Raw genomic sequence first — 17417 nt, 5'->3', positions numbered from 1 at the left:
ATTTCTAATTCTTAATCAAATATTGTGTTTTGGCTATTAGTCAGGCCAGTAGGGCAGTAATTAAGAATTCTTTTTTTTAACAGTATTTTGGTTGCAATTACAATTACAGCTTTAAAAAAAAAAAATTCTTTCATAACCTCTGTTGTACTATAACAGCTAAAAAACAAAAAGCAAATGATATGACAGTATCACATGTACAGAACGAAACAGAAAATAGAAAACAATGGCACCTCCAGCAAAGCCATGATACGCACAAATACAAAAACAAACAAGAATTGCACCTCTGCTATCACCCTCCACCCCTTCTGGGGTTCACCACTTATTGAATTTGATGTATCCTGTCCCGCATTTACCCTCTGTAGAAGCTCCCCTATGTCTCCTTTTTTTTTTTTTACTGGTCAAATGGTTTACAGATTTTGTCATACACCCCCAATTTGTTTTTTTTATATACATGTTAATCTCTCCATGGACATACATGGCGCCATATTCTTGATCCAAGCACTGATTGTAGGTGAGAGCTATAGTCCTTTTACTTGTAGTATAGCAAAATCAATACATTTGCAGATTTAGATATGTTGGCTACAGGTGCAGCAATATCATCTTAAGGTCAAGTGGAATGTTCACAGACAAGATGGACATGGTTTTATTGATCACCTCCCTCCAGAATGTTTTAATTTGGTCACACTCCCAGACACAGTACATAAATGTTGCTTTTAGCCTCATTGCATTTAAAACAAAGGTCAGGTATATTACTGTTGTATTTATTTAATTTGACATGAGTTGTGTCTGTTTGCATCTGTCAATTATATTGGAGTAGTTTTAAATTAATGTTTGCTGTTTGTTTCTGGGATGCGTCACAGGTCTTCTTCCAATCACTTTTCCGAAATGTCTTCTTTTAAGTATTAGAGTCTGGTAATTCACCATGACACGTTATTTAATCTTTCTAACTAAGATGACATTCTTACTGTGATGACGAGAAATGACAATAGGCAAAACCCCACCTGATGGTGATTTTGGGAGAAGAACAACAACAGAAAACACAACAGTAGCAGAAAAGCTTTAAATGAAAGGAACAGTCAAGTACTGCAGAGCTCAGACTCTCATGAGAACTTGCTCTCAGAAAAAAACAACGAACACCAGCAAGTAGAAAGTCATAAAAGAGCTCAGATAAAGAATAGTGTCTTTCTTCTTCTCTGTATAGTGCTGTAAAGGTGCACACATTTGGGGGTGCAGGAGGATGTCATGTTTGTGACTGAGGCGGCCAGGATCAGCAGGTCTTCTTGATGTGTATTACTGGAGGTTGTGACTGGTGTTTAAGATGGACCTGAGTGATTAGAGCGCTTGTGATTAAAAATGTACTTGCGGGCATCTCAGCTCGTCTCAGAGATTTGAGTGTGTGTGTGTGTGTGTGTGTGTGTGTGTGTGTGTGTGTGTTTGCATTTATTTTGCAACATGTGGATGCGAGCCCAAGCTAGATGAATGCTCCATGTTAACAAACCTCTTGGTTTGACCCTGGCTATCCTGCACACACACACACACACACACACACACACACACACACACACACACACACACACACACACACACACACACACACACACACAAATGCATGCACACACGCCATCCACTTGATCCCCTGTTGGGTTTATGCTGGCTCCTGCTCCTTGCAGAAGCATAAAAGCACACACACAAACAAACATTAAACTCTGGCCAACTTTCAACCACTTGGATGCATTAGTGCAAAGGTACATTTTGTCTCATTGTGGCTTGGGGCCAAATTGATTTTGCAGGTGTGCTCGTGCATGCACATACAAAGATGCTACTGTATTTCAGATTAGAGGTGAGATTAGGGGTAATGCATATATAGAGGGAGTGTGTGAGGTTGTAAATTCTCTCTCATCCCCTCTTGCTGTCGCCAATCGATCCCCCGTAGAGCCCATCAGCCTCCAGCTGAATAAGAGACATCAGCCAGACTTGTTCTCAAATGTTAACGAGGAGGCACAGGCTTCACAAATGTTTTCAAACGATGACCATTTATTCTAAAGGGGTCTTTATCCCTGGTCAAAAATTAAAAAGGCTTTTATTGTGATGGCACTTGTTAGCCGTGGATCTGACTGTGGCTGCTTGTGCCAGATGAAGACAGATGGACGAGGCTTTTGTAAGGGTCTGGGCCCAGCTCCAGGGAGCTGCCCTTGGTGGGAAGGTTTCCATCTACGTGTAGATGTCGGACAGCCAGATTCCAGCAGACCCTGGATTAAAATGGACAGGCAGGAAGATTATGGGAGCAAAGTCCTGTATCTAGATGGCCCTGCTGTTCCACACAACATGAAATGCATTATTTATTAGTAATACTGAGAGCATCTCAGTTTGGTTGTTGTTGTTGTTAGGGTTGGACAAACTTCTCTGTGGCAGAGTCCTCTCTGGTTCACCACTCAGACAAAATCCAAAGCTTGACCCTGATTTTTTTTTTTAAAAAGGGTTAAGATGTTAAGTGATAAGTGAGGTTTAAATGTTCATTTTTGACCTTGGAAACAGCAGTTGAGATAACAATCTCCTGACTAGGTCCATTTATTGCTGTTCTGAAGCTTTCAATTACACAACACAATTTTCATTAGCAGATTACATGGACGTAAAGTCCTCAGAGTGCTCATTGAGAATTGGAATTTCAACGTTTACAATATCACATCAACTAGGCAAGCTAGGAAGATCATGATCATGATTTAATCGAAAGCCCTGCAAAATCTTTTAAATGGACCTTGTAGTGAGATTGATAATATTGAATAGTGTCATTTGTGCCAATCAATTTATGATGATTTATTTATGGTTATACCACTTTTCACATAACTGTTCCTATAATAAGGCGGGTTAGGGTTAAAGTGAAATAAGAAGGTACAGTTGGTGTATCCTGGTGTTGATCACAGATCTGATTGAAAAAGTTGGTCGTTGTATTTACATTGCGGCGTTGCCCTCCTGGTGGTGCTGTTCCCATGAACCTTGAGGAAACACAAATCCCTCTGAGGAGAGAAAGACAAGGCTTATATACCACAAAGAAAGCCACATCAAACAAAGCTAATCGTCCAGGAGAACAAATGAGACTGGTCAGTAAGGACACACTGTGTTGGCTATCAACTCCAGGGTCTGCAACAACGAGCCATTCGATACGTTATCTATAGAATCTGTTACACAAAATAATCTAGAAACCAGATACTCCAAACTGAATATCACTTTTCAGCGCCTGTGTTCTGTGAAGGGCTTCATCAGGAAGATCTGGGTTCGACAAAATACACAACACCACTGACTTTTAAAAAGAAGGGCAGTAAATGATGAGGTACTTTGTCATAGTTGTCTGGTATTAATAGTGTATTTGTTCTGGCTTCCTCTTTATTGCAATATTCTACTAGAACATGTTTACATGCTTTAATGTTAAAAAAATCTTTTCTCTTTCTGTCTGTCTAAATATACCTGTTTTCATCCTCTGGCTGTCCATTTTTAGTGCCAGCCCCCTTTGGGAAAAGCCCAGTGTGCTCTGATTGGTCAGCTTTGTAAGCTCACTGCGTCTGTGCACCGCCATTGCAGCCAGGGAATGACTGTAATGGCACTGTAGCAACAGTACGGCTCGTTTAAAAGCACCGTTTATGAATTTGGGCTGTGTGTATTTCTCTGTGGATTAAGTTGGTTGTTAATTTTACCAAAAGAGCAATGCACCAGAATAGCTTATTTTAAGATACTTTTATTATTTGTTTTGTTGTTGTTTTTACACTCCTTTAAGGACTTTAACTTTGATTAAAGGCTGCACAAACATGATTGACTAATGCTTTTGAATTAGATTTGTGTTCTGTTTTCTTTCATTTCCTCAGTTTGCCCCACACACCTGATATGTTTGGTCTAATAAACAGGAGGAACTTAATGAGTGTGTTGAGCTGCCCAGGCAGGCGAGTAAAAGCCCCCTTTAAGTGCTAAAGGTGTTTCCTCTGAAGAACTTTAAACCTGCTGGGGCAGACAGGAATGTTTTGAACCTGCAGAGTGTGTCTGTCTGTGTGTGTTCCTGGGGCATGCTTACCTGTGTGTATGTGTAAAAGCTTGTGATTGTGACTTTTTGACAGCTGTTTGGCTCTGTATGTGCACTTTTTTTATTCACACCAGAGTCTGTGTTAAATGTGTGTGTGTGTTGGGTGGAGGGGAGGTGCAGAGGGCGCCCTCCCCTGGGGGTTCTAGTCTAGCCCCTTGATTAATCTGTGTTCTGGCTGGAGCGTCTATCAGGCCATTACAAAGAGCCTGGCTGCGGCTGCTTCCTAACAGCACGATCCCAGAGAGCAGAACACGTGTACACACACAGAAACACGTGGTTGTACTTCTATCCTTTACTGCTTTAACTTTGACCAACTGCACTTACCGTACTTGTTGCCGGGATGAAGCCTGATATCAGGTGCGTCTCTCACCCACCACATGTCCCTCCCCTCTCGCTATTTCTGCTAACGGGCCTTAGCGCTGCCCAGGACGGTTGTGATTGGTTTAAAGAAATGCAAACAAGCCACAGTGTTTTTGTTCCTATCCTAGAATAATTAGGCAGTGTAATTAGCCAAACCATGCTCCAGGGCTGACACAACACTGTGAAGTTAGGTCTGGAAATGCGAGACTAACCTAAATTAACTAAACTAAATTTAAGCTTAACCCTAAAATCCAAGTTATTACCCTCAAACTGCCCTTCGAAGAGGATTGGCCAAAATGTCCTTTGTTTTGCCTCCCTTGGTCCTCACAAAGACAGATAAGCAAGAACACACACACACACACACACACACACACACACACACACACACACAAATAAAAGCAAGCATGGCACAGAATCACAGTAAATACAGGTGTGGAAGTAGTCAGATTTGACACGTTGGCATACCCACACACTACCTGTACACACAAAAACATACACTGCATGCACAAGTACACAGTCTTATACTCATACACAGGCATGGACGTACACATATGTAAATATGCACATGAAAGCAGGCCCCAACATGGTCATACTCTCACCTATCCATACACACTCTTACTTTCAAAAACACCATTTCTTTTACTTTTCCTGAAACACTGCAGCATCAGTTTGGCCGACTGACTGCAAAGGATGCTCGAGCGGCGTGTGAAATCTGATTACAGTCTTACACAGCTTCCCCCAGCGGCGGGAGGGCGATCGCTGTTACTGCCGCCTCACCTGCCCTGTCTGGCTGCACCTCAACCCAATATTCCTTTTCCCCTCTGTGGGTTTGTCTGTCTCTGTGCATAACTGCTCTGTATAATGGTGCTATAAGCTGGACCAGTGGTTAGGTTCTCCTAATGTTTGATCCCTGAAACAGCCAATGTATTTTCTGCCAAGGTAGTCTGAGCAAGACTACAGCTTTAAAAAAAAAAAGGTGCACTTACATACAGTATGCACATTTTGTCATATGGAGAACAGGATGCAATGCGGCCAAAAGATGTGTTGTGTTTTGAGCGTCATGTGCAGCTTTTTCTTGATTTGTGGCTATTTAATGCATTCCTTACACTTTTGCTTGTTTTTTGATTGTTTTTTTGTTAGCATAGAAAAAGAAACCACCATCCAAACCCTTTATGTACGAAGAATCACTCTTGCTACGGCCACATGCATTCAGCTTTAGCATGTGACGAAATATAAAATCTGCCATGCTAATATGGTGGAACATGCAATGAATTGAAGTGGAAGATCATAGGAAAAACACAACAATTTCCATATTTGCCAATATTTGTTTAACTTGGTCATGGTCAGAGCAACATAGCTTTATTTAAACCTCACTGAGTTACTACAAAGCTTTCCACTTTCCACATTTGTGCAGTCACTGAAGGAGGCGAGCAAATGACTTAGGCCTACATGTAGTTAACCATGGTAACAAATGGATAAACTAGACCTCACCAGGCAGTCACAGCAGTAGGCTTCTTTGTTGTCAAACAGGGCAGAGAAACTATGTGGACTGCCACATTTGTTCCACGTCTGGCGTTTCTGCAACTTTCAACGACCTATTTTTCTCTTATCTGCAGAGGTGGGGGACACGAGTCGCACAGCTTGACTCAAGTCTGACTCGAGTCGCCAATTGGAGGACTTGAGACTTGCTTGACTTACATTGATACATGACTCGACTTGACTTTGACTTGGAATTCAAGACTTGAGACTTGACTTTGACTTGAGACAGATGACTTGAAAGGACTTGACTTAGTCAATGTAATAGCCAGGCCGTATTCTTTTTTTTAAGGTATTGAGAAGTTACGTTTTGTTTTTTGGAACATCTTTGTGCTATACGCACCACCCTGCCAAGTTCCTAGGCAACCTTCCAGAGCGTGGCAGACCAGCAGAGGCAAATGTAGGAGGCAGCCGTCATGGAAGGGATTATGCCCCAAAATAGTGAATTCGGATTTATGGAGTTTGTAGTCGATGCTTGTTGAAAGCGGTGTACTGTTTTTCTACCTGCTTTGGTGCTTCCATCACTGTCTTATTCCCTGTCTTCAGTGATGCAGAGATACATTCAAATATACACTATCACCTCCAGCATGATCTATAACTGTAAATAGAAGCAAAGACAGTTATATTTTCATTGCAGTTTTATATTTTATTTTTTATTTTTATAGCTCATTTACTTCAATTCATTTGTTCATACATTTTAAGGATCCACAAATAAAACGTGGGTCAGCCATTCATCCCTCTTCCTGCTCCTGGCGAAAAAACAACCTTAACATATTTATCTTGCCTTCCTTTCCTTTTTTCCGTCTATCTCCATTCTCATCTCTCTCGTCGCTCTACACCAAAGTTTTGCCGCAGGCAGCGTGCCATCTGCCTTTGACATTTTTAGAATTAAGGGAGAACTTGTGAGAACAGCGTGTTTATTATTCCATTGTGGTTAATTATTCAGACTCCGGCTCTTCAGCTCTGTGTTCAGATCGGTTGGCTATCTGGAGGCTTCGCCCTGACACAAAGCACGACTGACACTCTGTGAAGAATATGCAATTTGGAATCTATCGTTTCAATTCTGCGATGCTGTGGTCCGGAAGTGACAGTTCGACACCAGAATACTCCTATTGTCCAGTTCAGCAGTTCTCCTTTGACCTCTCTGCTGCGCTGAGTGCCAGATCTGAGCCCCAAAGCCAGTACAGCCACATGGGAGTGAGTGACATATTCACAACAAGCCATCTTGCCTGTCGTATTCATAGCAGAGGGACTCTTTATCAGTGGCGACCGGCCAATAAAGGGCGCACGTGCAGTGCTCCACCAGCCACAAAGCGTAATTTAGAGTCAGAAAGCTTAATGGATTATTTTTAATCATTTGAAATGAGCAAATAAATTAGTTTATAAATATATGTTTTTACACACTTTAATATTACTTCAAGTGAATTTATACAGTATTAAATGAAACACAAAAATGAATTCTCTTTAATAAAGCAATACACACTTTTGTTTTACTTATTATTACCAGACACAGCTTAAACTATCACAACAAAAACACAACGTGTGTGTGTGTTACTTTGCAGGTTAAAATTTTAAAATACAAATGTTTAAACATTAAGGATTGAAAATCAGTTCAGCTCAAATTGTCTTCAAATCTCTCATTCACTTCTTAAATTTGCCAGGTCTAATCAAAACTGGACATCCACTCTGCCTATTACTCTCACTAAATACTCCGGACGTTATCCTAAAACACCTACCGCAATATTATGGCTTATTTGCTTTTAAATTTCCCAATTACCAGACGCAGACGCAACCAGAATTAACCAGGGACCTCTTCTATTAGTATGATAAACGGGGTGATTAACTTGCCTCAACGATAATCAACAAACTAGACACCTACTTAAGCCCATTTGACCCAATCATAATTGGGTATGAACGAAGACGCCGCCTTCTCAAGCGCTGTCTAATTGCTTACAGGATTTCCACTATCAGAGCGATGTTATATTGATCCAGTGTGTATTGATCTTGCTTATTGCTGCTTGCATGGGGGTTTATCAGCTCATTAGCCTGTTTTGGTTGTAAAAGCAGCAATGTGGTCGTAAAGCAGGCATGGGTTAGGGTTCAGCGTCAGGGCTGATGGCATCCTTTTCCGAAATCAGTTCTTGTCTATTGAATGTTGTTTCCCTGACATTGCTTTGTAACTGTTTTGCAATGTGGTCGATATTGTTTTCCACACATAGCACCTCAACTTACCATGAACGCAATAATTTTTGCATAGAAGTACTAATTAAAGTCTGGAACTGTTGGTTTCTGCTCCAGGTTTAGTAGTTTCAGTCACCTTATGGCTGCTACAGTACCAGCTGTAAATATCCTAACTGTAGGAATCTGATCATCTAAAATAAGCATGCATGTACAGTTGTTAATGTATCTGTTATCTTAACCTTCACTGCTGCTATCGAGCATGCACTGTAATGAGATGGTTTACAATAGCCAGGAGTGGAACAGCAGCCGGGAGCTAAGCATGCAGACTATTGAGACATGATCAGTTTACTCTAGTGTTTTGATCAGTTTTACTATAAACATTACTGATACAAATAAAGCTTCAGCAGCATCAGAAAAGTTTAATAACTTATAGAGCTATTATTTAACTCCCTGTATTAGGATCAGTCAGTGAATTTGAAAGTGATAGCAGCTTCTAATCTTGTGTTTCAATAGTCTAAAGCTTTATTCTGCTATTTCAGACGGGGCTAGCACTTATATATATATTAGTGCAATACAGAAATCCTTTTTCAGTGTATTGGGGCCCAGATGGCTTTCCACTTTTGTTACAATGAAAAATGAACTGACAGAAATAATGTATTAAATCTTCATGGTGAACGCTTCACACAGAATAGAGGGCTGAAATATGCTGAGAGTTCAGGCTGTGCAGACTTTCCTAACACTTCATTACTGATTTCCCTACACCACAGATGCATACGTTTACTTGTTGATTTAGTTATTTGTGCAGACGTGACAATGGATGTAATAAAAGGGGAACAGGGCCCACTAAGGTTGCTACATATATGGAGCCCAGATGTGATCAATAAGTTTGGAAAAATCTATATGTATTTACCACATGGGCAGGCCAGCTGTGATTGATTCTATTTGATGACATTAGTGCATCCTTAATTACTCTGTGTCACTGATCGAGTACTTGCTTTCCATGCCTCTGCATCCATTCTGTGGGTCTTTTATTACTAATTACCACAGACCACCCTGTCTGTCCGTCCACCTCAGAAGCATTTGCTACTCACTAATGAAAGCCGACAAGCTTTTTCTACAAGCTTGTACATTTTCCACTGTGGTGCTGAGGAGCCTTTAATGTTCCGCCTGTCTCCAATCGTGACAGCGTCTCTGCTTAATTGCAGTGCGCATGCAGCTCTTTTGGTTTTCTCCTCTGGTTCTGGCAGAGTCAAAGCTCTCCTGGTTGAGATACTCCCGGTGGGGGTCATGCAGGATGGGGTGTTTTTTTTTGGTAAGGGTGTACTACTGAAAACATACTGTAAGTCTGAGAGAAGTTGGCTTGTTTAGATTCATAAATCGTGCTCGTTTGTCATGCTGATGAAGTGAGGCCTTCTCTTTTATCTTTAGGGAGGAGGGTAAAAAACTGCAGCAGAATTAACTGTCATCCAATAAAAGCAGGAATGCGAAATAGGCTGTGGTCCAAATGAACCTGCTGGATGGCTCAGCTCACTTGGCGCTGCGCTAGTAATTGGCGCCGAGCTTAAGCACAGAGCAGTGGCGCAGGGGGATTTGTGAAAAACCTACAATTACGTTTCTGTAACAGGAGCAAAAAAGGCAAAGTGTGTAACACCCTAACCTGGAGAGTTGACCTGAAGAGCTAAGTTAGCTCAGCTGGTGTGAACTCTGCAGGTCGGAACAGTCAGACCGGCAGGAAGCTGTGATTTCGTCTACAGCAGGTGCTTTTCGTGCTTTGCCTCAGAACATTAAATTTATTTGGCGAGTAGGAAGCCTGTGTCTTATGTAAATTAACCGCTGAGTTGCAAAAGCACATTGAGTTCCCTGAACAGAATATAAATGCAGATAAATAAAGAGGAGGGAGTGATATTTTGAAAGAGTGCTTCCCCCTAAATGTTAACACATCACCCCTCGCCCAAACCAAAGCAGCGCAAAAGCAACCTTTTGAGTGTTCGGGAGTGCTTATGATCCAAATTGCTTTTTTATTTTTCACTGGCGATTGAGGCGTTCTGTAGTCTCTCGGATGATTGACAAAGTGTAGAGGCCTGTCTGGAGAAAATTGTTGTTTACAAATAATTAAGGTACTTCTATAGGGAATTGATTTTCTCTTGCCGATAATAAAGCCTTCATCATTTCCACAACAAAATATTGAGTCCAGGTACTGCAAAGGTTAATGTAATTTTAGCTATTGGATGGATTGGCATGAACATTCATGGTCCCCAGAGGATAAACCCTACGGACTTTGGTGAGCCCCAGGTTTGAAAATATTGAAATATCTCAACAATAGGAAGATTTGCCGTGAAATTTTGTAGAAACAATTATGGTCCCTGTAAAAAACTTTGATCCCCTGACCTTTCATAATATCCATCATCAGGTCAAAATTTTAGTTTGTTTAATATATAACCAAATACCTGCAAAACTAATCCATATAACCCATCAGCCTCAGGTGTACTAGCAAATATTAGCATGCTAACAACATTGGAGTGGATGTGTGCGTGGAGGGAGTTAGACCTTATCACAAAAATGTTGTTGAGGCAAAACACAACACATCCCAGTGAGGGTATTAAGCTGTAGACTCTGTGAAGTATGTTTATATGCAAAGAGATAAAACAGAAGATGTGCTTGTCATTTGACTTCGCCAAAGGTAACATTGGCCCGCTGATGTTTTCTGTCCCTCCCTGGATTTAGCTTAAGGTGCTTGCCGGTAACAAATTATCTAAAAGGCTTTTATCAATAAGCACACTCAGACCTCTTTCATTTTCTCTTTCCATGTTCTCTTGTTCTCTGCTTGTCTTTCGTCGAATCTCATCTTTATCTCTGTTCTCCCTCTCCTCCCCCGATTTCCCCATTTCATTCTCCTCTCACCCTGTCCTTCACTCGCCCCATTTTCCCCCTGTGTTCTCCCCCTCTCCGCCTCTCTCTGATCACTCTCTCTGGGGGGTCATTTAGGGCAAGATAAAGCCTGTATCTGTGGGTCCACAGGGAGTCTATCCTGGAGACAAGTAATGATCCAGACACACTCTCAGACACAGTCATGCACAAACACACACACACACACACACACACACACACACACACACACACACACACACACACACACACACACGAGCATAGACAGCTGTGCACACGTACATTAACATACATGTTCAGTACAGACATGCACTCGTTTGATTCTCTCTTTCTCTAAATCTCGAACAGGTCCAGGAACAGGGTGGGGCAGATGTCTATAAAGCACCATAGGGAAACTAGCCAGAGAGCCCTGACTACCTTTACTGTAAAGATAAAGGGTTGGAAGATAGAGTGATGGAGAGAGGAAAAGCCCAGTGGAGAGGAGGAGGAGGAGGTCGGGGAGTCATTGAGGTGCACTTCAGATTAAAGTAATGAGGATTGTAGGGAGACTGCGGGGAGAGAGCGATAAGAGCAAGAGTCTTTGCGCGGGCGCAGGCAGAAGCTGTGATGTTTTTCGGCTCAAGGCTCCCATAAAATAAGAAGTGTTTGATTCACACTGATGCAGAACCGTGTTCACCCGCTGCTCGTATTGAGCTCCAACCTCCAAGTCGTCAACTCGGCTTATCGCACACCCAACTGCTTTTGATTATAAATAATAAAAAATTGGACCATGTAACATTTTAATATAACATAACAATATGTAACACAAATTCATGTTGTGGTTTAAATGAAAAAAAGCATCTTACAGAGTTTGGAAACACATTGAATGCTAATGACATTATTTTTGGGGTTCACTGCTCAAAAAGGCGAAGAGAAGGATGAGAAATAAATTACAGTAAATCAATGTGGTGATTTCACTAAACCATAGCTGTCATTTTAAATAAATATCTAAGAACAGAATACTGGCGAGAAAAGAAAGGATTCAGGAAGTCTGTTTTGAGTAGATTCAATAGTTTGAGGCACAGGATTTTACAACTCTAGACATGAAGTTATCACGGCATCAATCATTTAGTCGAAATGACCAGGATCTGACAACCTTATAAAAAACTCTTAAGTATTTATATATCATGAAATATTTGTGACTCACCAGCCTTCTTCAAACCTGTGAGAAGAGCACAGACAAAACACATATATAACAGTGTGTTCATGTAGGACTCCAATAGACTATTTTGATTTGTAACCGTCATACACTCATCTCTGCAGCTTATATAGAATCGTTTTATGCTGCTAGGAACCTCTATCTTGTTGGCCGTGGATGACATGACTTCCTGATATTGCCTTCATGTACCCATCTAACCCCTAGTATGAAATAGGTTTTAAAATGTCTCTGCTCTTGGCTACACCAAATGGCATAAAGTGGAAGGGTGGAGCAGCGAAGGGGCAGGCGAGGAGGCACAACTGTGAAAAATAATTTCAAGCCTTGTATCTCAGATTGATTTTGAGGATTTCAGAGATAAAGCCTCAGACGTAAGCAAACAGCCTTCCTGGAAAATGAACAGATTTCTTAGATCGCCCAGAACGGCCCCTCGAGGATTTCTTAGAACTTAAAACCACGCTTTTTCTTCCCCCTCCCCCCCGCACACCCCTCATGATTTATACAGTAGCTCTCCACAGTGTGTTTCATGGTAGCATTTCACTGTCCTACTCTTGAGTAAATCCTCAAATCATTAAGAACATAAAGTCTTTGTCCTTATGCTGTACCACAGTGGCAGCTGCAGATGTTAAATTTCTGTATTGGACTGCAGCTGTTACCGGCACACTCTGGACTCTCACACTGGACCACCTGTCCAGTTGTTGTTGTTTTTTGTGTTTTTTCTCCAACAAGGTCACCTTGTGAAATTCTACACCTTTAATACAAAGTCAAGCCTGAGTCACTGCACCTTGTAAATAGTAATAATCAGATGTGATACCTATTGATCCCTGCGGGGTGGAAAATTTACAGGGCTGCACCTCAGGGTCAGCAGCCCTCGAGCTGAGAGGGATCCAGTGTCTCGCGCCAAGGACTTTTCAGCAGGAGGAGTGCTCAATGGCTACTACAGGGGCTTTACAACTTACCTCTAGCTTTACTGCATACAGCCATGCAGGTACCTCTGGCAGAAAATGCACATTACCTTTTCGTTTGGATTCATCCACTATCATGTGGAATATTGTAGCGTCCCGGGAGCGTGGGAGTAGTAGAAGAGATAGTTTGTTTACTTGGATTTTGGGGTGCACAAATTTTTTCTGGAAATACACATGTTGAATTTTTTGAATGGGGCACTCTGCCAATTTCATACGTCAAAGGTGATTTACTAGTCACAGGGAGTATTTAGCCCGCAAAAGCAGTTGTGTAATGTCTTCTGCGGCTCTGGAGTCGCTTTGTAATGGTTAGGAAAATGAGTTAAGCCACATGAATGGAGCGTAAGGAATGATGCTATCAAGTTGCATTATGGGAAGTGAAGGATCCAGGGCATTTGGAACTTGACTAAATAAAAGTCAGTATATCTCGCCCTCTGCTGCACCAATTTTGACCATTCAAATGTAATGTAATGTCACGAGTAACCCTCAATAGTAATAGTTCAATGCTGTTAACCTACATTAAATTGGGGTGGTGCAGGTGAGATCTCAAAACCTCACCACAATACCAAACCCATCTGCAAGGCTAGATACTACCACAGCTAGCACTAGTATTTGTGACCATTTAACCCATGCTTGTCACTGTTACAGCAGCTCTCATCACTGTAAAATTGGAAATGGAGCTTTAAATGTCGTTGTCTTACAGCCTGTTAGCCCAGAATCACTCGCTTGCTAGCAAAACATAAACTAGCATCTTCCACAATGTTGTTGAAGGGCAGCACTAATGCTAATGTAACCCTCAGGTCTTAGTGTGTGTGTGTGTGTGTGTGTGTGTGTGTGTGTGTGTGTGTGTGTGTGTGTGTGTGTGTGTGTGTGTGCGTGCGCGCGCGTGTGTGTGTGTATGTGTGTGCGTGTGTGTGTGTGTGTGTGTGTGTGTGTGTGTGTGTGTGTGTGTGCATCTGTTCACAGTGTTAGACGGTACATGAGGCTTTGCCCTTGGTTTTCCGTGGCAACAGTCATCCAGTTACTGATGGCTGGACTATGGGTCATCTCCCTGGTGGCTGGTCCCTGAACAGCTAGCTGTGCGTGTGTGTGTTTAAGAGGGAAAAAGGGGGGAAAACATAACATATGTACATAAGCTATCATTTGTCATGACTTGATATGTTGGTTGGTTTGGTCACACAAAGACACATACCATATGATAACAAAGTAAGAATATTAGACTCACTTTGATAAAACATGGGGGCACAAAGTCTAAAATGAATTAGTCCCCATCCCATCCTCTCTAGAGTATGTGTGTGTGTGTGTGTGTGTGTGTGTGTGTGTGTGTGTGTGTGTGTGTGTGTGTGTGTGTGTGTGTGTGTGTGTGTGTGTTATTTTTGTGCAACCTCCCAGATCATTTGAGGTATAAAAGTCCCTCAGGAGAGGTCAAAGGTTATCATATGAGATCAGTACAGATGACAAGATCATAGAGCGAAGCAGCTGCTGTTGCCCCGGAGGACTGAGCATGAAGCTACCTTCATAAGCTCATTTGGTTCAGCTGTGTGTGTGTGTGTGTGTGTGTGTGTGTGTGTGTGTGTGTGTGTGTGTGTGTGTGTGTGTGTGTGTGTGTGTGTGTGGAGGGGGGGGGGGGGTTTGGGGTGGTGAACATCTGTGTGTGTGCAGGGACTATAGAGATGTTATTTTTGTTCCTGTATGAGTGCATGTTGTTGGGGTTGTCTTGCATGTCTGTGTGTGTGTGTGTGTGTGTGTGTGTGTGTGTGTGTGTATTGTGTGTATTACATGTCTTTGAATTGTAATTCTCTATATGTTTGTCTCGCTGCTGTATTTCTGCACAGCCACTGTGACACTCACTGACACTCACCCAGAGTTCAAACTCAACAGAAGTCTAAACTCTTTCAAAACTTCTTCCATTGATTCATAACAGCTGCCATTTTGGAGATACAACATTTTAACATGGCAGCAGCAGCCTCTGGTAGAGATGGAGGCAAACTGACAAAAAGATAGAAGGGCAGAAGGAAAATAAGTGCAGGGGCAAAGAGAGGAAATAAAGTTTGAATCACCTGCGGCGAACATTTAAGGGAGATGTGAGAATAATTACTTCACACACTTCCATCTGAAGTCACATTGTGTTTGTGCGCAGACACAGCCACAGACTAACAAAATAACTGCCACACAAAAAAATAGATCCATCCATCCATCCATCTTCTTCCGCTTATCCGGTAACGGGTCGGCAAACGTTATGTAATGTCAACAACTGTCTGTTAATATATATTATATTTGTTATACCATGGTGAAAATGAGTTTGTAATTAGCTCAGTCTTGAATAGAGCATTACTGATAAAATTGGCAAGCGCCAATATTATCAGTGGCTATTGGCTTATCACAGATACAAATAAATGAATTGCAGCACATAAATGTTTCACAGGCTGCATGTCTCACCCAGTTCTCGATGACAGTTCAGTGTGGCTGCTGGCTCGCGCAATCTCTTTTTCTTTTTCTTTCTTTTAAAAAGAAAGTCAGGACACCGACAGCAAAGCATAAATTTACTTTTAATGTTATCGAACAAAGATAAACTTTTGTCCTAAAATGGTCATAAATCGATATGAGAGTACCTTGTTTTATGAATGAAGCGTTCGGAAAGTTGAAGCAGCCGTGCTGTGTGTGTTTGACCAATCAGCAACAGTCATCCCTGCAAACCCCACCCCGAAGGTTCCTGTACTTTCAGAAAGTACTACCCTCCAATATTAGACCCTGGTCCCCAACGAGTTCCTCAGAAAATTCCTTGTTCCGGGGGAAAGTTCCTGCAGTTGAAACGGGGCTTATGTTGCTAACCATATGGGAACGACTAACTTTTGTCCCTATAACCTTTTACCTCTGAGCACAACACATTTAAGAATTAACCAGCAAATACTCTTATTTAAAATCTTTGGCGAGTGACTGCAATGTAAAATGGATAATCCACTCTGAGATCCGTGTTAAAGGATTAGTTCTTTACCTCTTTACCTTCACGTGATGTGTTGCAATCCTTTGCAACATACACCTCCGTGTGGATTAACCCTCATTTAATCATTAAATCAATACACAAATAAGATAAGGTATCATTTCGCCTGTCTATCTCCTTTGTCTAAATCATTGTCCGATAACAAAGGGATCAGGTGTCCTCTCACTGTGCTTTCATATCTGCAGCGATCGTAAGAGAAACCTAATCAGACCTTTTTAATTAAAGAGGCCAGAGTGTTGGTGGGGAAGAGGAGGAGGTGAAGGGAGGAGAAGATGGCAGTAGATGAGTTTGGATGAAGGGGAGAGGCCGAGTCTGTCTGCTGAAAGCCACTTAAATCCCTTTCTTATTAACTCCCTGTGACACATGATCTACCTCCATCCCCTCGCTCACACACACACACACACACACACACACACACACACACACACACACACACACACACACACACACACACACACACACACACACACACACACACACACACACACACACACACAGCTATGAACCAGCTCCTCTTACCACAAGAAACAGCCCCCTGCATCTCTGCTGCATGGCTGCCTCCCACTACTCTCTGAATCAGAATCAGGATTAATCAGTCTCTGTGCTTCATTTCATTAATGCTTCATTCAAGACAGGTATTAGGGTGACATTTTCCTATGCAAATGGTACCGAACCTCGAGCCGATGAGGCCGGTGTAACTAGATGTAATTGACCAGTTTGGAAAATGTGGCATTTCGGAGGATAGTAATGAAAAGTCCATCCTGTTCCACTTCATGCAAGTGGTTTTAAGGAATGTACCATAAGGAAAAGACTTGTATTACAACTTTTTTTCATAGTTTTAGACATCATATCTATAGGTTATAACAACATTGTACTCACCAAAAATAATAATAATTTGGAGGACTTAGGTCAGATTATCTGAGGCGCTTATTAAATCGAAAGTAAGAGCCTTTAAAATGACCATAATGTTCCTTCATTGCACAGGAAAAGTATAGACATTTTCTGCATGGTATTTGACACGTTTCTTTGTCATTGTACCATGCATACTTTACATATTTAGTTGTTGAAACTCTTCAAAATAATAACACATGCTTTGTTTATGACAACTGTTTTTACAGGCCATGTTTATTTGCCACAAACAGCCAATGTCCTACAGCTTTCATTGCACACAGATTTGGGCCATCTCGAGTGAATTTCCCTTTCGTTTGAACACAATGATGAAAAACT

The 17417-nt window shown here is 41.6% G+C and overlaps 1 protein-coding gene across 2 annotated transcripts in view; it reads left to right on the top strand.

Annotated features, from left to right (window-relative positions):
- gal3st3 (galactose-3-O-sulfotransferase 3) overlaps positions 1-17417 on the top strand; it is a 29261-nt gene that overhangs the window by 2718 nt on the left and 9126 nt on the right. The window contains exon 2 of one of the 2 annotated variants that reach the window (XM_035993541.1): positions 11132-11184. The exons of the other annotated variant lie outside the window; for it this stretch is intronic. The gene's annotated coding sequence lies outside the window, so the exon portion shown is untranslated. The remainder of the gene's footprint in view (positions 1-11131; positions 11185-17417) is intronic. 2 annotated transcript variants of the gene reach the window in all.

This window comes from Sander lucioperca, chromosome 17 (genome assembly GCF_008315115.2).
Source record: "Sander lucioperca isolate FBNREF2018 chromosome 17, SLUC_FBN_1.2, whole genome shotgun sequence".
Lineage (NCBI taxonomy): Eukaryota > Metazoa > Chordata > Actinopteri > Perciformes > Percidae > Sander > Sander lucioperca.
This window is presented reverse-complemented; position numbering and strand designations above follow the sequence as displayed.